Source organism: Phasianus colchicus, chromosome 12, assembly GCF_987193195.1.
Source record: "Phasianus colchicus chromosome 12, bPhaCol1.hap1.1, whole genome shotgun sequence".
Taxonomy (NCBI): Eukaryota; Metazoa; Chordata; class Aves; order Galliformes; family Phasianidae; genus Phasianus; species Phasianus colchicus.
In genome coordinates, this window is record NC_143447.1 from 3,300,079 (window position 1) to 3,313,141 (window position 13,063).

The 13,063-nt window shown below is 45.3% G+C and overlaps 1 protein-coding gene across 7 annotated transcripts in view; it reads left to right on the forward strand.

Moving 5' to 3' along the window:
- Positions 1-13,063, forward strand: part of PEAK1 (pseudopodium enriched atypical kinase 1) — a 94,987-nt gene that overhangs the window by 11,499 nt on the left and 70,425 nt on the right. For 3 of the 7 annotated variants that reach the window (XM_090148670.1, XM_031616341.2, XM_090148671.1), the window contains one exon: positions 236-390. The exons of 2 other annotated variants lie outside the window; for them this stretch is intronic. The gene's annotated coding sequence lies outside the window, so the exon portion shown is untranslated. Of the gene's footprint in view, positions 1-235; positions 391-4,778; positions 5,191-8,958; positions 9,209-13,063 lie in introns of all 7 variants that reach the window. 2 more of the 7 variants (XM_090148673.1, XM_090148672.1) reach the window with 2 other exon arrangements.

Genomic DNA, 13,063 nt, shown 5'->3' on the forward strand with positions numbered 1-13,063 from the left:
CACATCCCTCAGTGCCACATCCCTGTGGTTCCTCAGCACCTCCTGGGATGGTGACCCCAGCACTGCTCTGGGCAGCCCATGCCAGCGCATCACTGCTGTTTCAGAGAAGTCTTTCCTGATGTCCAACCTGAACACAGCAGCTCAGTAAAATGCTCAACCTGACGTGAGCAAGCGTTCACTTCTTGCACAGTGCTTCCCGCCAGCTCCTGAATGCTGTGTGCTTTCCATTCTTCAGGTGGCTGTGATGTGAGACAACACGCATCGTGGGTGCGCTGGGAGAATCTATGAACCCGCTTCTTGAAGGCAGGAGCTGCTGCACTGAGCAAAGGGCAGCCGGCTGTGCCACCACCGCTCGGCGCCGTGCCCGTCCTGCACGCACCCAGCTACCAGGTACATTGCTGCCTCTTGCTTTGTGCTGTCCCAGGCACTGAAGGCCTTGCTTCTGTGCTGCCAGCCTCAGTGTCAGTGTTGACAAGAGCGGTGCCACGCAAATGGGAGCGTAACTGGGATATATAAAGTACATCAGAACCTATGGAGTGGTTGTCTGGATTTGTTTATATGGAGACTGCAACAGTTGGATGTCTGGGCTGAGCTAGATCATAGAATCATGGAATGGTCTGGGTTGAAAAGGACCTCAGTGATCATCCAGTTCCAACCCACTGCTATGTGCAGGTCGCCAACCAGCAGACCAGGCTGCACAGAGCCACATCCAGCCTGGCCTTGAATGCCTGCAGGGATGGGGCATCCACAGCCTCCTTGGGCAACCTGTTCCAGTGTCACCACTCTGTGTGTGAAAAATGTTGGATAGACTCTTGTGGTGGTACCCACAGTGTATACCCGGCCACCTCTAGGGTGCAAAGCTAAGTATGAAAGGCATGGCTAACCGGCTCTACAGTTTGTGTTCCTAGCACTTCAACCACAGAGTTATAAATTGCTCTGAATAACCATCTTCAGTACAGCTACGCTCAAGGAGACTGCATTTACGGCTGTTCTCTGGTAGCAGTAGGGAGCCAGCAGTTTAACAGCATGTTTGGCCTCCTGTTTGGCACTTGGCTGTGGGATCGTGGGCACACCTGCAATCCAGGCTGTGCTCAGCAGGGTGGGAGCTGCCAGAGCTCAGCACAGGCTGCCTAGCAAAGTGTCTGAGGGCACACGGTGTCCATGAGATGCTTTGGGGGGTTTGGGAAGGGGAGGGAGGGATGTCACAGCTGTTCCTTTGAGAAGGTGAAGTCTCAGGAGTGAGAGGATGAGAAGAACACAGACCGCAAACAGGAAGTTTTTATGAGCCGTGAGGGAGAAATTCTTGGCTGTGAAGATGGTTGGATGTTGGAACAGGGGCCCTGGAGGTGGTGGCACCTCTATCTCAAATATGCTGAAGGCAGTTAAAGCACTATTGGTAGCAAAATCAAGTACATAAACGTGGAATTAATTTCAGATGTATTTTCTCTCCAGTGGAATGCTCATGCATTATGAGATTCAGTGGACATGTTCTTGATCTACGTATGTTTTAACTTATTGTTTTTAGCCACTTTTTCCATAGGAGTTCTGCTTTTCTATTTCTTTAACATTTGTGATTATAAGATAATACTGGTTTGGAATGATTTGTCCAGTGAGCTTCAAAGACTTGAACTTCAGTATTTTCTTGTGAAGCAGCAGATTGGATTAACAAGCATGCACTGCATAAGGATTAAACTTGTTCTGGTCGAAGGGATCTTTCAAAAATACTTAAAAAACAGGAAAATGTGCTTGGAGACGTGGAGATGTGTTGGAGTGAGGTAGGCCATTTCTTAATTGTAAGAAAATGTGAAGCTGACTCCTAATGAAATACAAGAGGTGGCAGGGAAACCTGCAGCATTTGCCAAGTGGGGTCACTTGAGTTGGATGTGTGTCTCATTCGTGCTTCTCAGCTGGTAAACAGATCCTCTTCTGGCTGTAGAAGTTGGCAAATGCCTTGCTGAATTCAGCCCCGCGGAGGGAGGCAGGTGGGATGCACCGTGATAGGTATCTGGAGTTGTTTGTTCTGAGCATTACTCAAGGTAAGGGGACGTCATTTGAATGAGGCTTCTTCAGGGGCGTTTCTCAGAGACATACGGATGAGTTGCTTTGTGTTTGTGATTCGTTGGCTATTTAACTTCTGCAGTTCGTGCTCCATATGTGCGCTCAGGAGATGACAGGAGATGGCTCACTGGCCCGGCAGCCTGATGGAGCCCTGCTGTGGAAATCCCATGTCCTCTCACTTCTTTCTGAATTGCACGGTGTTGAGTGATTTGTGATTGCAGTGTGAGAAGCCCTACCGTTACCCCGGATTGCTTGCAAGCAAAGCAAACTTAACACTCTTCTTATTGCTGCCATGTTAAAGAGCTGCTGTGTGAGATGTGCCACAGGTTCAGCGTGTGACTTCAGGGCAGCTATTTAAGCCTCACTGTCCTTCAGATGCTTCACAAAGGCAACTGTATCACATCTCAGCACAGCAAGCAGTTTGCTTCTGCTTCCAGGGGTGGTGGGTGGGATCAGATGTATAAAGGACAGAGAGCACACCAGTTAAATGCTCTCTAAGCATCTTTTTCTTGAACAAATTGTTAGCTTTAGCCTGGCGACTGTGTACAAATACCACTGGATAACCCAGCTGTAGTTGCAGCGTGTTCTGTTATCACAGAGCAGTCTGAGCAGCTCTGGCATGCAGAAACTTTCAGTGATGAGCTTTGCAGTGTTGCTTGATTTATTTGCTCTGAAGCAATAAGTTTGAATATTTTTGTTTCAGGTTGCTAGGCTTTTAAAGCAGCTTTGGTTCTGTATCAGGCATGTAGAGAGCTGCTCAGTTTCTGAGAACACTGTAGGACAGTGTGCAGCAGCTCACAGCCTGCTGTCAGCGATGACAGCATTTAATGCAACCTGTTAGCAAAGGAAGGGATATTTCCTTGTATTCTACTACTTTTCTGGCTAATGAAATTGTGTGTGCTGACTACGGTGTTTTAAAAGCAACATCAGTCTGGTGAGATGTTATTTATCCCTTTCTGCAAGGTGCCTGTGGCATCATCATATGGAGCTCACCTGCGTTCTTTGCAGTCCTAATACAAGATAGAAGGCATCACAGCGATTACAGAATCACAAAATGACCCAGCCTGGAAGGGATCTCAAGGATCTCCAACCCTCTGCCACACGCAGGGCCACCAACCTCCACATTTAATACCAGCCCAGGCTGCCCAGGGCCCCATCCAACCTGGCCTTGAACACCTCCAGGGACGGGGCATCCACAGCCTCTCTGGGCAGCTGTTCCAGCACCTCACCACTCTCTCTGTAAAGAACTTCCCCCTGACATCCAACCTCAATCTCCCCTCCCTCAACTTCAAACCATTTCCCCTCGTCCTGCAGTTATCTACCCTTTCAAAGAGTTGATTCCCCTCCTGTTTGTAGGCTCCCTTTAGGTACTGAAAGGCTGCAATGAGGTCACCCCGCAGCCTTCTTTTCTCCAGGCTGAACAAGCCCAGCTCCCTCAGCCTGTCCTCATAGGGGAGGTGCTCCAGTCCCCTGATCATCTTTGTGGCCCTCCTCTGGACCCTCTCCAACAGCTCCCTGTCTTTCTTGTACTGGGGGCTCCACACTTCAACACAGTATTCCAGATGGGGCCTCACAAGAGCAGAGTAGAGGGGAACAATCACCTCCCTGTCCCTGCTGGCCACCCCAATTAAGTTGAAAAACGTATTTTTTTCTAGGATTGTATAGGAGTCCTATAAAATCTAAACTAGATGACTTTCTTAGAGGAAGATGTTAAAGCTGAATATCTGAAGGAGTTGGGTCTGTACTTTATGATGGTGTTTGGCTCTAAGCAGCCAGACTGGCTGCATGTGGATCTGCAACCAAGTCCTTTGCAGGTCATGGTAACCGTAATGCACTGATACTGTGTGGTATGGCTGTGACTTTAAGCCAGGAATGAAAACAGCTGATGTTAAAGTCAGACCAACATTTTACCAGCGTTAAAAAGGAATAAAATCTATTAGGAGTTATAAACAGATTAAGAAAAGCTTGAGTATTATAGCCCAAATAATCCTGTAGTTGTCATAAAAATTGATGTTGCAAGATTGCAGTGAAGCTTCCTTTGTGCCTTGGTGCTGAGCTCCAGCAGGCAGGTATGAAATCAATGCGGAGGAGGATTTTTAATTCATGACACATTGCTGCACGTGGGATTCATGGTTGCCATCAGCAAGGTAATTTTCCTTGATGGCTGTGGTGAGCTACAGATTGTGAGATACAAAAGTGTTGCATTGAATTAGCATACTGTCAACATGCCTTTGTGTCTCACAACTTCTATCCCCTAAATAGCTGTTTAGCTATCCTAAATGTCAGAAGCAAGAAAACTGGACCTTTCAAGGTTATAGCTCTTCCTGCTCGGCTGATGCAATTCAGAAGAGCCTAAACACAACAAATCAAAATCTGTGAAGCGATGTGTGGCTTCGTGCTTCTGCAGTTTTGAAAGAGTACATATAGATTTCCATTGTTCCATTCCAAAGAGCCCTTGAAGTATGTCAGGTATTTATAGCATTGGATGTCTCACTTGTACATGCTGGAGTTAATGACTCACACCTTTTCCAAACAATTGAAGTGCTTCCTGAATAGCAGAGAAAACATTCCTTCCTCTGCTCAAGCACTGATTCACGTTCTGATTCACATTTGTTTGTTGTCGTGTGGCAAACACCATTTGGCATGTTTACTCCTAGGTCTTAATTACCCTGCAGCAGTACTTTTCTCTTCACAGATCTTATTTCCTTTCCTCTTCTCAGCTGTGTCATGAGACAGCACCTAAATTAATCCCAAAATAGAAGCCTCCTTCTTCCTTCCATCTCCCCTCCTCTCCCCAGCTGTGTGCTTCTGCTGCTTCCCTTCTCACCAGCACCTGTGGGCCCTCCTCCAAACTCAGTGTGCTTGAGCAGCAAGAAGTAAACCCAGAGAAGGACAAAGGTTTTAGCAGGAAGCGTGCAGTCCTGACTGGCTTGGTGAGGAGTCCTACTCACAAACATCCATACCAGCACAAAGGAGGGACACAGCACCATACAGCTGTCAAGAAATGGACCTCAGGAAAACTGGGGATGTGTTGGGTGATGCTTTGTTAGCTGAGTGACTGCTTACCCTGGCGAACTTAACCACCCAGAAGACTGTCAGCAGCACCAATCTGGCCAAGAGGTGGTGAGAAAGGTAAGCAATGTGTTGTCTTTGTCTCCTGAGCCATCAGCCCCCTCGTTTGTGCAGAAATGAATTCACAGGGCTGCAGCGGAGAGCAGACACTGAATGTTGTGTGCTTGGTGCTTGGGGCAGGAGGGACCTTGGTGGGGCTGTAACAGCCCATTTCACTGCTCATCGTGTCATCAGACCCCAGGGAGCAAACCTGCAGAGCATTTGGAGAGTTGGGTGGAGAGACAACAGTGGTCTAGTTAAGTTTGTCACGAGAAAAAGCATTATTTACCTGTATGGTTGGGCAGTGCTGGTACGTCTCTGCTTTTATGCAGGTTAAGAAAAAGTTGGAGACATTGTCAGTAATTTGTTGTTTAAAAGTACGACTAAACATTTGTAGGCTTAATGTGGCTTTTGTGACAAAACGGTAGGATGTGGTTAAAGCGCAGTTATTTCCAGCATCGATGCTCAGTGAAACGGCGTGCCTTGAATGTGAAGCTGTGTGCTGCTGTTGTCTGCCCTGTGCTGAAGAATTCGTAGCATGCAAGATCAGATCTCCCTGAGATGGCCCGCTTTGCCTCGGCGCTGTTACCCAATCACTCTTCATTCTGTTCATTCCTCTGCCCCTTATTTATACCTCTTCCTGTTTTTCCCCCTCATTCCCAATGTGCTTGAATGCCGTCTATTTGCCTCTCTTCCATTGAAATATTCCAGTGACACTCGTTTGTTTTTCCTCCCACCTCCAAATGACTCGGATTTGTTTCCCCTTTAGGTGATTTTTACTGTTGACTAATTACAGTCACAACTTATTTCTGCTCCGTGAACTCCACAAGCTAAATCTTTTCAAATCTTAGCAGGCAATCAATCCTATAGGCAGTTTTGCAAAACAATCTAGCAAAAACACCGCTAGGAAGCTAGCAATCTTCCCTTGCCCAAAATAAACCAATATACAACCCCAAGTTTCCCCACCACATCCCGCACGAATGCCCATCTTCACACGCAAATACAAATATTTGAAATACAACGAGATTCCTGTGGGCTCTTTAAAAGAAATGACCTTCTTTTGCTATCCTGGCTTGTAAAGAAAAAATCATTTCGAACCCAACAGGCTTCCCTGCACTCGCCTAGCAGACCACACAGACTGCAGCTGAGCGTTGGAAGGACAGCAGAGGGCTGTGCTGTGAGGAGTCTGGAGAGAAGCCATGTATAGAAGAGGCAGATGAGGAGCATGACAACTGAAAGCTGGTTCATTCTTGTCTTTCTCTGCAGCATTTTGGGAAAGAAATCTTCTCCTTTTACCTCGAAGCTGTGCCTTTAGGGAGGCGTTACGTTCACTCCTTTCTTTGCACAGAGGTTTGATCGTTTCATATCCACGCGGTGTTAATGTGAGGGAAAACATCTGCTTTTTAACTCTGGAAAACACAGGCAGAGTTTGTTATCTGTGTGTATTCTGTTATCTGTATTGCAGGTGGTGCCCCAGCTTTGGGAAACTCATTTTTATGTGGGTTTTGGAGGTTTGAAACAATGGTCTTTGCTGCTCAGAATGTTGGGAACTTTGCACAGCAGGAGTAGGGCAAAGTGTTGGGAAAACACTTGGTGCTGTACCTTTTTGCTCGTATCTATTCATCCACTGTATAAAAGAAACACAAATCTTGTCAAATAAACTGGTTGTCATCTGTCTGCAAAAGCTGCCTCTCTCCTAGCTGCCCCGTCTTCCAGATTTTAATCACCTTTGTGGGGTTCCTTTTCCACAAGGGAAGTTGTGACTTGTAGCAGTGGCTGGATCATCTCTCAGGTTTCACATTAGCAAGGAAAATCAGAATAAAAGCCTGTCTGCTTACCCTCAGGTTCTCACAGGTTTCGTCTGTGAAACATCTAAACAACCTTGCCAAGCTGCTTTATTTTGATTTGCCCAATATCATGTTAACCAAGCAAATCAGGCTCGGATGACAAATATGTCTTGATGCAATGCACTGCAACAACAGTGTGTTGGTAACTTTGCGTTTTTCTCGTTTCCTTCCTGGGTCGTTATATATGTGTGCAATAAAAATGGGTTGTCCAGTTTACATCCAGTTGCTTTCCACTTGCACACCAGTCCAGCTGAGCAGAGATGGACTTGGTGAATTTGTTTTCCTCTTGACTCATTGCGAACTCACACTCCAGTAGTTAAACAGATTAGGGGTAGCAGGGAAAGAAAGAAAAGGAGAACTTCTTAATGTGTATACAAGGAACAACCTGCTGTCAGGTATGTGGTCTGTGAATGGAACAAATGTTCTTCAGATGGATTACGTGGTAAACAAGCTGGGATGATTCAAAAGATACCCAGCTTCTCCCAGAAGCTTAGAGCAGTGCTCGCAGAAATGCGTGCATAGACCAACAGCATAACAGATTGATTGTGTGTGGGTATCAAACACCAAATGTAAATAGCCTTATCTAAAATCAGACCGGTTATCCAATAGATGTCACAGAAATGGATCTGATATCTACTGAAATGAAGCTTTTAGGATGTAGATTTTTGTTTATGGACTTGCGGGGAAATGGAGGTGCTTAGGCCACTGGGAAATGTTAAATGTTGGATTGGAAAGATAAGAATTGGGTGGGGATACAAGTCTGTCTGTTCGTGTTTGGAAAAGGTGGACAGAAGCTTTTGCAGTGGTAAATGTTGGTTCTGTGACCAAAATGATTCACAAGGACGCATTCATTTCCTGAGCTACTTTTTCCCCACAAGAGGTGAAAAATCAGAGGGATGCTCCCTTCAACCAAAAGGACTGGTTTCAAGCTTCTTGCGTAGGTGGCAAATCTACATCTTAAAGAAACATTCTCACCTTGCTTTGCTTTCTGTCCCTCATTCCTTATGGAAGTGCTGCTTTGGCTGAATTGGCACAGAGTGCTTTTGGCTCTTCTGTCTCCACTAATTGGCATTTCATCTTGCCATGGGCTACTGAGGTCCCAGCATTCTTTTGCTGCACTGAATAATTCAGACTATTAGTGCACTGAGCACTTGCTCCAGTGACTAAGCAGGATGTTTTGGGGACAGACTAATATGCATTTTGCTGTGTGCTCATAAAAAGTTGCTACTGAGACAGATAGGAACATTAAAGATTGTATCCTTTTGTTCCTTGTTCAAGTCCTTACTTACTGTTCCTTGCAGAATTAACCTTTTAATTCAAAAAGTGTGTGTTCAAAACCATTGTGGATGCCCCATCCCTGGAGGCATTCAAGGCCAGGCTGGATGTGGCTCTGGGCACATGGGCGACCCTGCACATAGCAAGGGTTTGGAACTAGATGATCACTGTGGTCTTTTCAATCCAGGCCATTCTACGATTCTGTGATTCTATGATGATTCTATGAAAAACACATTCTTGTTCTCCTGATGAGATCTCTCTCATTGGGTGTTTTTCACTGGGGCTAGCATGAAGACCTCAGTTTTATAAGGATGCCTTGCTGAAGGGAAGAAAGTATTAGTCAGCCTCAAGGTTCATTTGTAGAGGTCTGAATTCAGGAAATGGCATTGTTACACAAGGCTTGGAGCAGCTGGAAGAAAGGAGATGGGTATGCTATGGCCGGCAAGGGATGCTGGGCTGGGAGGTTTGTTATCACTGCTCATTGTACTTTGCTGAGCAACTTGCTGTGAAAGTTTTTCATTTCTTCCTTGGGAACAGAACAGGGATTCGGGATCAGAAGGAAAGTGTTGGTGTATATAGACTGAAGATGCTTTTATTCTTTGTGCAGAAGTTTTTTTCGCTCGTTCAGGAGATCTGGGCATGCTTGACTCCTGACGTTTCTTTCCAGGGACTCATTACAATGAATGCACAAGTACTATCAGATCATTCTTATTCAGCTACATGATTAACAAAATGGAAAGACGGAGTGATTAAGCAATGAAACTGTAGCTGTCCCTCGGGAGCACCTCAGCAGTTCCTACCCTATTCCAGCACTGCCTTCAGAGGAGGGAGCAGCACCGAGTGTGTCTGTACCGATGGAAAGGCTCTGACATCTGCAGTTCACATTATGTTTTGAGTTTAAAACACAGAACTTAAAGGTAATACATATTTAATGACTTCTAGTGCTGTGTACGGTAACTGCGCATCAGAAAAAGTAGAAAACATCAAGGTTTTGTATGCTTGGTGCCACAAACTGCATCGCGAAATACCACGTAAAGTCTCAGTGTAAAAGATCCATGTGAGGGTTGTTGGTGACTGAATAAAGGAGATAGCTAATGAAATGTAGCTTAAATGTAGTTTAAACTACCTGAAAGCCAGTTGTATGGCAGAATGCTCCAAGCCGTTTTGCAGACATCCATTCTGATCAATGCAAGCCAGGAAGGTGACACATGGGGTGCCCTGGTGTGTGCATGGGTGCTCCTCCATGTAAGTGGTGTGTTTACTCACTGCTTACATACAGCACAAAAGAGTTAGCATATGCAGCTCCTTGCTTTGTGCTAGGAAGTGCCCAATAGGTCCACACTGTAAGATTTTACATGGGAAGTTTTGTCAAGGCATGTGCAAAAACAAACCAGTGGGCATGTGTACTTTGGGGTCAATAAAACTGTAGGAAATATTGCTCTGGGAAATTCAGAATAATATTCATGATGTAATTTTCACGCACTCAAGTATGAGTCTTTGAAGTGTTACTGTGGATCATCTGTAACTTGCTGGAATCTACATAACAGATATTTGAAGATAAAAACCTGTGGGAATAAAACCAACCAGGTAAATGTTGTTTGGAAAGGAAGCTAAACTAATAAGGGCATTTGAGAACTGGCACTCCAAGAAGAGCAAGAATATTTTTCGCCCACTTGAGCTTCGTTGCTGCTAAATAATACTTCTCCATTTTTTACTGTTCCCATTTAGAAGTGTGTGTATGTTTCCTTTGGCAGGTGGGGTCAGTAGAAACTCGGGATGGTTTGGTTGCTTTGCAGGAGCTGGAGCTGCAAGGGAAGATGGGGATTTCTGTCACAATGCTCTCATTGGAGATGGAACAGTTTTCAAAAATCGTATTACTTCTGAAAGCTGGACAAAGTGTTTCTGTGTGGAAAAAACATTTGTTGAGGCACAAGTGTGCTGTGAGCTGAGTGCTTGTCCAGATAAATGATGTGATAGAGGGCTGGGTTTGACCCTAGCAAATCTTGCCTCTTGGTTGCTTGCTGTTAGTTGGCCTCATATAGGTAGGTTAAAGTGGATACTGTCTGGTTAAAAAAGAAGATGTGAGAAAATGCAGCCTATTCCTGATTCCTCCTGTCCTGTTGGAAAACTGCATGCAGTGCAAAAATGCAGTTACACCTGGTTGGTTCCAGGAGGGCTCCATGCACGACTCGTATAATGTGAAGGTGCTGCAGTTGTACTTTGAGTTTCTTGGGCTAGCTTTACTGAATTTTTGATACAGTGCATACAAGAATTAAAATATTTCTGTGCATACACACTGTGATGTACTTTGGCACTAAGGCATCTGATTTTTTGCTGTGTTAAGGAGCGACGTGTGTTCTGGAGCTCCTATTTCTTGGCTGTGCTGCTGTATTCAAGCAGGGGCTTTACAAAGCTGTGTAGCCATTCCAGGTGAGATCCTTTTCTTCTAGGAGTTCAAAACAAGAATGACTGGAGATAAGTTACCAAACTGCACTGTTTCTATATAGTAATTATCTTGCTTTAAGCTCACGCCTTTCCATAAAACCATGCTATGCAAGCTCTTCTTCCTCGCTGATGCTACGTGCTGCCTGCAGCAGAGAACAGAAAGCTGCCTGGGTCCCCAGGGCTTTATTCTGTCGTTTTGCTGACCAACATTTCAATTAGTGGAGGCTTTAAAAAGTTGTTTTAGCGGTGGAACGGTGACAAAAATAATCAAAAAAAAGGCTGAACAAAAACAAACAAAACACACCGAAACCCCTCTATGATCACCATTCCTTTGGTGGTCTGGAAGAGTAAGCATGAACTGTGGTAAGGGATTTCTAATTATCCCTTCCTTGTTTTATTATATGCCTTTTCTGTTTTATGATCTTTAAATCCCACCCCCCCTCCCCCCACACACACACACTTGCAGCCCCCAAATGGTTTCGGATAACCATAGCAGTCAGATTCTGCTTGTGCTGTTTGTAAGGCACCTGTAGAAGGCAAATATTAGAATGGTAAGAGGACAGAACAAATGTCAGCTCCATTTGTCTCCAGAAAGGCAGCACTGTTCTACGTTTCACTGATTGTAGGGATTTGTTTAAAGGGGGTCCTTCGTAAAAAGGGAATTGTAGTTCAGGAAATTGTATGTTCTTTAGTTGCTGTTGTTTCAGAGCAATCGACACCAAAATGGTGTTTTTTGTAGCAGTGGAGCAGGCATGGGTTCTGAAGCACATCTGTGTTCCAAGTATTTTTATCCTTTGTGTTAAAGCAATGAGAGATGGGTAGCTAATGAAGGACAGTGCTGGTAGCATCCAAAGGAAGGCTATGTGGATGGCCAGTGGTCTGGAGGAGAGGTTGTATGAGCAGTGACTGAGGGCCCTTGGTTTTCTGGGCCCCAGTTCTGGCCATACCTGGGGTAGGTGGGGGATTATACCCATCTGTGGCTCAATAACTTGCCCAAATACTCTCACTAATTGCTGGTTGTGGTTGGCTCAGGGATCACCCCCGTGGCCAGGCACAGAATTGGAGGCAATCTCTTTTGTCTGGTGCGTGTTTAGTCCCAGTGCAAGCCTGTGTGCTGTTATTTCCTATCACCCACTTCTCTGTATTGTAGTCAGAGCATTCTGTGCTCAGTGTGAATTTTGTCTTAACATGTGTAGGATGTTTATATTTCATACTGCGTGCAACCAGGACAGACCTACGCATTGTCCGTGTAGTGTGTCAAGTTGCAAAGATCTTCAGCATCTGCAGTATTGAACAGTTTTCAAATCTTTTGTTATAACCTTCAAAAGAACAAGTTTCCTGAGGTCCCTGATGTTTAGTCTCTAATAAGATGGTCTTTTAAAGGTGGATAACCCGTTCCCCAAAAGAACATGTTGAGAATATTTTATTGACTGATAAATCCTAATGTCTTCTGTAATGCCGTACCTCCGTTTGGTCTGGAAATCTGAGTAGGCATCAAATTGTTTGCTTATCTTTTGGGATAAAATTGAGTCTTCTGAATTATTGAGTATGCTCTCGTGTTCCAGACCAGACCTGAGTGGGCTCTTTGTGCTAAAAGCTACTCATTAGTAGGTAAACTGATAGCTGAATGCATTTATTATTGATGCCTTAGTGGGAATTTCCCTGTCTGAGGAAGGATGATAGGCCGATGGAAATAGTTTGCATGGAGACGTGATGTTAGAACGTTGTGCATTCTGTGCATTTATTTCTGGGGGTGTTTGTTACCCTGTGTGCCATTACTGATGGAAGCAGCTTGAGTCTTACCTCGCTGCCTTCATACGGTCCTTACAGGCAGGTCCTGTCCCTCCAGCTCCCTGCATCAGCCCCTTCCAGCCTCACCAGCTCCCCAGCTGCCCCTCTGGGCTCATACCAGCACCTGGGCACACCCTCAGCCAAGGCCCAGGAGCTCAGGAGCAGTGATGAAGGCAGGGCCGTGGCAGCCCAAATGGAGGAAGACCAGTTGAAGATGTTGCAGAGGCACACCCGTGAAGCATTACTCATCTGCAGTATATGATTGTTAAGTTTCCGCTGCGACTGGAAGCTTCTGGTTGAAATGGATTTTAAATTAAGCCAAGTATTTGCAAAACAATAGGAGAGAGGAAAAACTGTAGCATGAGTCATAAGCGTGGAACCTTCCACCGCTGTATCCGTCTGACTGCTGAAATCCTGGGGATTAGGTAAAAGCAAAACTGTAGTTCCCAGCGTGTCAGTGCCTCCTGTGTGCACTGCAGTTTGTTTATTGGCTAAAAGAAACAGCGTGGTCATCGAATCCTACTGGTAGGACAAAA